The sequence below is a fragment of the Orycteropus afer genome, unplaced genomic scaffold (assembly GCF_000298275.1).
Source record: "Orycteropus afer afer isolate SDZICR_OR568_19922 unplaced genomic scaffold, OryAfe1.0 scaffold00194, whole genome shotgun sequence".
Classification (NCBI taxonomy): domain Eukaryota; kingdom Metazoa; phylum Chordata; class Mammalia; order Tubulidentata; family Orycteropodidae; genus Orycteropus; species Orycteropus afer.
In genome coordinates this window covers 6,342,807-6,352,365 of record NW_006921781.1, presented here as the reverse complement: position 1 = coordinate 6,352,365, position 9,559 = coordinate 6,342,807, and the positions used below count along the sequence as shown (strand labels likewise).

The window sequence follows — 9,559 nt, the reverse complement described above, 5'->3', positions numbered from 1 at the left end:
TGCACCCACACACTCAATGGTAATACATCCCCTAAAGCAATAAACCATGGGACACCAAAGGACCAACATTCAAACTGAGGAAATGCAGGACAAACAGGAGTGCATAATTATGAGGGGCACAGGGGGAGTGTTGAAGGGTAGGGAGGGGAGGAGGCTGGGTTAGGGTTGGACATGGCGAATGGGGAATGAAACTAAATGTATGCGTGACTTTGAATGTAAAATAAGCTCTTAAAATAAAAAAAGAAAAATATTCTGAAGATTTTTAATAAAATGGGGACATATTTAAAATAATGTTTCTTAAAGTAAGTCTCAGATCTTCTCTCAAGAGTAGGTAGCACAGGATTTTCACTCTCACTAGCACCATAGTAAAACACTGTACCCCATACAAGACTAAAAGTGGAGTTTTAATGATGGTAAATGTCTTCGGTTTTATGACAAGACTTTAATGGATTGCCTTTTAAGTCTTCATATTTGGAAAAGAAAATTACAAACATTAAGAACAAAGGAACCATCATCAGCTGATTCCCTGATACAGAACAGACCCCCTTCAAATGCAGTCTTCTCCCTTTGATAATTTTTTTCATGTTCAGCTTTTGTTTCAGATTCAAATACGTTCTGAGTAGATGCAATTAACCTTAACAATATGTATAACCTTACTGCACTCCACAGACTTTGAAGTAAGTAACCTTACTGTGCAATTGAACTAAGTTTCTTTTTCCTCATTTCTGCTATGCTTCTACTGATTATTATAGGTATTAAGTGTTTTTAAGCTTTCATCCTCCTGTTGATTTATTGTTTCACTGTTTCAGCTGTCAAAGAGTTTTTGAAAAATGCCCACTCATTTTTGATGATATTGTATTTGAACAAAAATGATTGCTCCCCAAGACTTGGAAGATTATAAATGCAAACCATACTGAGGAGCTGAATCTAGTTCTGACGAGTTGGAAATTCATTCCAAACATGACCATAATTTCTACCATCCTGCATAAACATGAAGGTAAATTTGATCTAATCAAACCAAAGTGTTTTTTTTTTTTTTTTTTCCCCATCCCCTCCAACAACCTCTTTTGCCAGCCATAGAATTTTGCTTTTCAAGCTGTAGGTGGTAACCCATTAGTGGGTTATGAAATCAACTTGGTTGATTTATTTTTAATGAACAAGAACAGAAATGTCAATGTCAGGATGCATTACATGGAGTAATGATGACTGTTGTTTTGTGAAACTTGTTTCAGTTATATATACCCTCATATATACACATACATATACTCTGTCAGGATGGCAAATGAACTGCTCACTAGAGGCTATGGTCAGAAATCTAAAAATTACTGGAAGGTAATAAATTGTTGAGGATGCTCAGATATAGTGATAGTGGGAGAATTGCTGTCACACAGACCACCAAAGTCCTCTGCAATTTCCAAAAAGCACCAAGGCAAAGTAGAATAAAGAAACTTTATTCTGCAAACTACTCCTGCATCCTAATCATTTACATCTGTACATGAATGTTATATTACTCTCTGTATCACCACTCTCATTGTTGTTATTGGGTGTCATTGAGTCCTTTCCAACTCATGGGAAGTGCTCCATAGGGTTTTCTTGGCTATAGGAGCAGTTTGCCAGGCCTTTCTGCTGCAGAGCTGCTGGTTGGTTTTGAACAGCCAACTCTCCACTTAGCAGCAAGTGCCTAATTGTTGCACCACCAGGGCTACACTGCTCTCTTTAGATTATATCATTTATTGGTGTGAAAATATGACAATTAATAGAAAAATAGCTAGCTGCACTGTCACTCCCTCTTCCAGTTCCATATCATGTTAAGAATGCAGATACTGGCAAAAAGAATTAGGTTTGAGTGTTGATTCTTTAACTAAAACAACCCGCAAGACCTTGGAAAATCACTTAACCTCTCAATAGTCAGGTTTCTCATCTACAAAATGTCTACGTGTTTATTATGAGGGAAAAATGCAACAATACATGTGACATGCTTAATACAAGGTCTAGCACATGGTCAAAAGTTGGAGACATAAGTTCAACCAAACCCACTGCCATCAAGTCGATTCCAACTCATTGGGATCCTATAGGACAGAGTAGAACCTCTCCATAGGGTTTCTAAGGCTGTAAGTCTTTACAGAAGTAGACTGCCTCACCTTTCTCCCATGTAGCAGCTGACAGGTTCAAACTGGCAGTCTTCCAGAAGCTGAACACTTATCCACTGCTCCACCAAGGCTCCTTTCACATATGAGCCTACTGATAGTTATTTGGGTTTTAGTCTTTCAATAGTACCCAGTTTAACTAGTCCAGGCCACAGCTAATTGACTTTCTTCTACCACAATATTGTATTGCTTGGAAACATTTCTCATTTCACAAATGAGTCAAATAGGCAGAGCTCTCCTGATCAGTTGGGTATTAGAATCTGGTAATCATTGAGACACCTACCCAGCTCACTGAGCCATATCATTGCTATTAGGACTTAAACAGTTGTTTTACAAACTTTCTGAATGCTTATGGGTCTTGCCTGGAGATTGTGTTAAATAGTTCCCTAATGAATAACAATGTATATTGAGCCATCAAGAAAATTACTCATTAGGTTCAATCACAAATCTTCCCTTTCAATGTACGATTATTTCATAGCACTAAAAGGCACGTCAGTATTATTCAGTTCTCCATCTGCAGGGAGGAAGGAGTAATGGCTGGATAGTTTCATGACATTCAACATCTTTGCTGTTGCTTTAAATGCAGTTCAGTGGGCCCCTGATTTGTGGTGGTCCTATACACAAGGAAACAAAATACTGTCCAATCTTGCTCCATCCCCATATTTATTCTCATTTAGTCATATGGGAAGAAGGAAGAGAAATCTGAAGCATAGCAGTGCAGAAGAAATAGTGAAGACAGTTCTTATAGACTCTAAAAAGTTTGTAAAAATGTGCATTTATTGAAGCCTATTTTATGCTGTTAGACTAGATTCAAACAAGGTGAGTCAAGATGACTTAGTAAGTTTTTGATGTTCTGTTTAGACATGAGAAATTATATTCTAGGGTTTCAGAATATATACAATAAATTTTATATAATGATTTGTATAAAAATTGAACTAATACTATGACTTTAATGACTATATTATCATATATACAAACAACAGTTGCTGTCATATAGATTATGACTCATGGTGATGGCATGTGTGTCAGAGTAAAACTATGCTCCAAAGGGTCTTCAATAGCTATAACCTTTTAGAAGCAAATCACCAGGTCTTTCTTCTGAGGTACCTCTGGGTGAATTTGAACCATCAACCTTTCAGGTAGTGACCAAGTGCTTAACCATTTGTGCCATTCAGAGACTCCATATTATCATATGCCCACTCACCTTGTAGTTACAAAATGGCTGATACTAATGAATTTAATGCTCTTTAAGAGGAAAAACTAAAAAATGGAATTGGCAGCCATTAATCATTCTAAGCCGTCCTTCATTCTTTCTTCATACTAGGGGCTGAAGTATAGGGAAAGTGTCAATTACTAGGGGTATTGTCTTGTCTCAAAACAACAAGTTGGTGAGGAGCACTGAAGTTGAAGAAAGGAAACTAGGGAATATTGTCTGGGCTTCAAGGCAGGAAATAATAGGCAGAAAGAAGGAACAAAAGTAGGTTTTCCCAATATGCTTATATAGCACCCTGACTTTGGGCATGAAGTAGTTATTGTGCCTAAGCTACTGTGATCAAGTGTCAGTTTGAGTCCTTCAAGAAGCAGATCCATCCCCTGTCTGTCAGCTTGTCTTACTGTGGTGACTTGTATATTGCTGTGACACTGGAAGCTATGCCACCAGTATTTCAAATACCAACAAGGTCACCTTTGGTGGACAGGTTTCAGCAGAACTTCCAGACTAAGACAAATTAGGAAAAAAGACCTAGTGATTTACTTCCAGAGAGTTGTTGTTAGGTGCCATTGAGTCAGCTCTAACTCATAGGGACCCTATGTACAACAGAATGAAACACTGCCCAGTTCTGCACCAGCCTCACAATACTTGTTATGCATGAGCCCACCCACTTCCAAAGAATAGCCAATGTAAACCTTACAGATCACAACAGAATAATGTCCAATATAGTGCTAAAGGATGAGCCCCCTAAGTCGGAAGGCACTACACACTAGCCACAACAGTGGCCTTAAACATACCAATGACCATGAAGATGGCTCAAGACTGGGCAATGTGTCCTTCCCATTGTACATAAAGTGCTATGAGTCAGAGCCGATTCAATAGCAACTAGTGACAATAAGAAGCAGACATACAAAGGGTTTATTAGAAGAATACTTGTGAAGATAAAACGAGAAGGATTGGAAGTAGGCAGGGAAAGCCTTGAGAAAATGAGACAGGTCTGATACTTATGAAAGGAGAGAAGGAAGGCAGATTGTACAAAAAGAATCTTAGGCTTGTATGCGGTTCTGAGAAAATCTCGAACAGGCCAATAGGGAATCTTCAAGCAAAAGTTGCTGAATAGAAGACGAGTCCCACATGGGCATGGAATAGGCTGGCACAGCACCCTCGTCTGCACAGACACTGGCTGAGGAGTGTGCCATGAGAGCCTGCTCTTGGATCCAAAGGGCAGCAGCTAGCACTGTCAATGAACTGTGCTTCCTGCAGTAGGTTCTTTGGAAGGAAAGCTGAACAGTATACTTCCTGCCCCAGCGACCATTTAAACTCCTAATGCCCCTGTGGGTTACAGCTCAAGCATCACCTCTTGGGAAAGATTTTCTTGTTCCCAAGACTAACTCAGGCACTAGCTTTCTTTTATAGGATTTATAAAGAATTATTCATGTAAGGATCTGACTACTGCCTGTCCCATTGGTTAGACAGTAAGCTCCAGAAGAGCATCTCTTTTGTTGCATAGTTGTTATTTGTTCTTACATTTTTAATTAAGTACCTTGAGCTAGAGATCCTCTCTTATGATAGGGTTGTTGAGAGGACTGAAAAGTTAATATATGTAGCACATATGCACACAGTAAACACTACATAAGTGTGTGCTGCTATTGTTCATCTTTAAGGAGCTCTGGTGGCATAGTGCCTAAGGCATCTGACTGCTAACCAGAAAGCTGGTGGTTCAAACCCACCAGCCACTCCTCAGAAGGAAAATTGGGCAATCTACTTCCGTAAAGATCCTGCCTCAGAAACCCAAGGAGGGGTTGCTATGAGTCAAATTGATTCAATAGCATTGAGGTTTTTTTTGTTTTATTTTGTATTTTTCCTTTTTCTTTTTTTTTTTTAAGCCTCTGTAATGCACAAGATAAAGTAGCCATGGAGTCAACTTCAACTCATGGTAACCCCATATGTGTTGGAGTAGAACTGATTCCATAGGGTTTTTACCAGCTGACCTTTCAGAAGTAGATCACCAGGCCTTTCTTCCAAGGTGCCTCTAGGTGGATTCAAGCCAATTTTTCTGTTAGCAGCCAAGCATGTTAGCCATTTGTCCCACCCAAGGAATACATGCAGTATAAACCAAAATCCAAACCACATTCACTACCATCGAGCCAAGTCCAACTCAGAGTGACCCCCAACAGGGGCACCAAGGCAGTGAATCTTTAAGGAAATAGATTGTCCCCATCTTCCTTCTGTGGAGGGGCTGGTGGGTTTGAACTGCCAACCTTCTGGTTAGCAGTCAAATGCCTTAGATACCGTGCCACCAGAGCTCCCTGAGCAGTACAAAGTACATCACAAATATGTTAAGGTAAACTGAATTTGTATGCACTAATAATGCAATTTTACAGTAAAATTTCACATTATCAGTTCATTTTCAAAATATCTTTTTATTTCCATCAAGCAACTCCAAGCTGAAGGCCACCTCTAGGTATGGTTGCAGACAACTGAGTAAATGAATAAAATGAACCATATATTACTACCACAGACAAGTTGCCAAGAACTAGGTAAAGGCAGATGAAAGCCTCTTCCAGAAAAATCTCTGCTTTAGTCTGATATCTAAGTAGATGGGCTATAAGTGAGTATGTTGTTGTTGTTGTTGTTATGTGCCATTGAGTCAGACCTGACTCATAGCGACCCCTCCTTGGGTTGCCAAGGCAGTATCACCATGGAAGTAGATTGCCCCATCTTCTTTCCAAGGAGTGATGGTGGGTTTGAACCGCCAGCCTTCTGGTTAGCAGTCAAATGCCTTAGGCACTATGCTACCAGAGCTTCCATAAGTGACCATAAAATGTTTATAATCAAGCAATACATTGAAAGGGCAGTGTAAAAGATTACTTTGGATTACAATTTTGCATAAATTTTTTTTCTTTTTAAATCTGTGTATGTAGTTTACACTATTTAGGGACAGGATATGATCACCAAGTAAAAACAAATAGGAATGCCAGCATAAGTTAGCCAATACAGTGAAACTTGGGAGAGCCAGAACTCAGTGGGACTGCCTTATTTATCCAGGTCTCACAAATTTTCTGCCTTGGACAGGGTATGGTCTGACCACTTTTCCATAGTTCTCTATTAGTGGAAAATACTTGAATTTTCCTTCTCTGACAGGTTTCAGTATTACACAGATTCCAGCTTTCCCAGGTTTTATTGTACTCGGAATTATTTGCCTCCAAATATAGTTAAGAACCGACAGATCTGTTCTGGAAGAAGTGCAGTCAGAATACTCCTTAGAAGCAAGAATGGCCAGACTTCATCTCACCTATTTTGGTCATGTTGCCAGAAGGGACCATTCCCTAGAGAAGAATTATCATGTTTGGTAAAGTGGAGGGTCAATGAAAAAGAAGAAGCCCTCAATGAGATGGATTGACACAGTGGCTGCAATGATGGGCTCATGCATAGCAAGGACTATGAGGCTGGCACAGGACCAGGAAATGTTTTGTTCTGTTGTACATAGTGTCACTACAAGTTGGAGCCAACTCAACAGCACCTACCAACAACAACATACTTAAGAACTCAGCTTTGCTCGAGCATTTAGTAGAGCAGCTCAGAAATTTTAACAGATTGCCATAGATTTTTACTGTTGTTGTTGTTGTTATGTGTCGTCAAGTCGGACCTGACTCATAGCGACCCCTCCTTGGGTTTCCGAAGTGGTATCACTATGGAAGTAGATTGCCCAACCTTCCTTCCGAGGAGTGGCTGATAGGTTTGAACCACCAGCCTTCTGGTTAGCAGTCAAGTGCCTTAGCCACTACGCTACCAGAGCTCCCAGATTTTTAGTAGTGTATCTTATTTATATATAGAAGGAGTGCTGGTGGTGTAGTGATTAAGACATTTGGCTGCTAATCAAAAAGTTAGTAGTTCGAACCAACCTACTGCTCAGCAGAAGAAAGATTGGGCAGTCTGCTTCTGTAAGGATTTACAGCCCCAGAAACCCAATGGGGGTCACTGTGAGTCAGGAATCAACTAGATGACAGTAAATTTGGGGTTTTTATAGGGCAATAAGCACTGAGAGCTGCCCTCAAGTCAGACTTCTAGTGACTTTATGCACAATAAATAAGTTCAAATTGAGAGAACAACAAAACTTCCCTAATAAAGCCTTTAACATTATCCTTCCCTTGTTCTCAAGTTTCCATCAGAATATCCTTCTAATTTCTCTATAAATGAATGAATGAATGAAACCTTCTTCTGAATTTTCTTAAACTGGTTTCATTGAGATGTTACTTGCCAGTCAACCATTTTCTGTGATTTCCCACTTTTTTAAAGGAGAGAACTGAGAGTATACAGTAGATGTAAGTGACTAGTAGAGGTGTAAGAGGAATTCAAAGTGGTCCAAACAGGATCTTAGATGTCAGTACCTAAAAGGAAATGGATCATCATGCTCTGCTTATTATAACAGGTTCACAAGAAAAAAAACGAAGAGTTCTGTGAAAGGTAACTGAATTTTCCCACGTACTCTCTCTAACAGTCTATTTGCAAATCTTAGAAATCACAAAAGAGTAGCAGTGAGGTCTTCAGGGTCTTTCGGCCTGGATACATAATCAGAAAACTGCCCTTATCTGAGTAATTTGGTCCAGCAAGATGCTGGGGTAATTTATAATCAAATAAGAAAACAGAAACAACTGCTAATGTTTATGAGATGATATGAGCTGGCAAATAAATGGTTACAGCTAAGTAGATGCATTTAAAAAAAAAAAAAAAGACACGTCAAGGATGTTTATCATCAACCTAAGAATAAGTGATCATGCCCTCTATTACTATTAAATACTCCAGATTATAGATTTCTATGTTACTTGAATTAATGAGCTTCTATTGTTGCAAGATACCTATTATCCTAAGTATTATCCTAAGGATGAGAGAAATTGCAGCAACCCTTATTTCAAATCACACAAATCATCCACATCACCGAAGGGTAACCTTAACCTCAACAATATTAAAAGGCTTATGAATTCTTTCAAAAGTTAAGAGATGAAAGAAAATCTGTTTACTGGTTATAAGGTTATATACTGTTCCTTAGCAACCAATGTTTGTCTTTCGTGTGACTAGAAGCTTATGAAATAGGGGGAACTAAAAATAAAAAGCATTTGGACAGTTTCAATTCACTGAGGCAGCACTTGGAAAACAGTACAAACTGTAAGGTTGAGTTAAAGAAGCTCATTGCATCAGGGAGGAAAGAAAGGACCACCTGCACTTTGCATAACATAGTCCTTTTCACAAAAGACCAAGGATAAATGCTGCATGTCTGTTTGTGTGTGTATCACATTTCAACACCAGAGACAAGAAGCCTATGGCACCTTACAGCCCATTCCTCTGGCTCTACGAGGCCAGTTGATCTGGGACTATCCTTAGGATGGAAGCTCACTCCTAGAGGCATCATTTGGATCTTCTACCTACCCTAGATCATACGGGTGCGTTAGTGGTTCAGTGATAGAATTTTTGCCTTCCTTGTAGAAGACCTGGGTTCAATTCCTGACCAATGTGCATCATGCACAGCCACTACTGTGTCAGTGAAAGCCTGCATGTTCATGCTGAACAGGTTTCAGTAGAGTTTCCAGACTAAGACATACTAGGAAGAAAGGGCTGGTGATCTACTTTTGAAATTCAGCTACTGAAAACCCTATGGATCACAATGGTGCAATCCACAACCAATCATGAGGATATTGCAAGGGTGGGTAGCATTTTGTTCTGTTGTGCATGGGGTGGTGGATATCAATCATGGGTGGATATCACGACCACATTCCTCTTTTTTACCCCTTACCTTGGCAGCTGATGTGACAATGTCATTTAGGGTACCATTTTTTTATAAGGCAAAACTTTTTTCATATTAGTAAGAGTATAAGTTACCTGGAAAATTAGTAAAAAGCCAGGTGAGTTCTACCTTATCTTCCAGTCCGGAAAGGTCACAGACACAGGTTCTCTGCTCCTTGAATGGATGAGGACTGGGAGATTTAGCAAAGGACCTCAAACTTCTAAGACAGCTCATGAACACTTTTGTTTAGGGAAATGAATGAACCCTCATTTCCCTCAACAACCCTGCAGCGGCTCCCTGTAGGTTTAAATTCCATTAGTCTAGTGGCGCCTGTGGGAGCTCTGGTAGCATAGTGGCTAAGACACTTGCCTGCTAACCAGACGGCTGGCGGTTCAAACCCACCAGCCACTCCTCGGAAGG

General features: G+C 39.7%; 1 protein-coding gene across 1 annotated transcript in view; it reads right to left on the bottom strand.

Annotated features, from left to right (window-relative positions):
• Window positions 1–9,559, bottom strand: part of EPSTI1 (epithelial stromal interaction 1) — a gene marked incomplete at its 3' end in the record, with an annotated part of 166,802 nt that overhangs the window by 156,856 nt on the left and 387 nt on the right. The window lies entirely within an intron of this gene.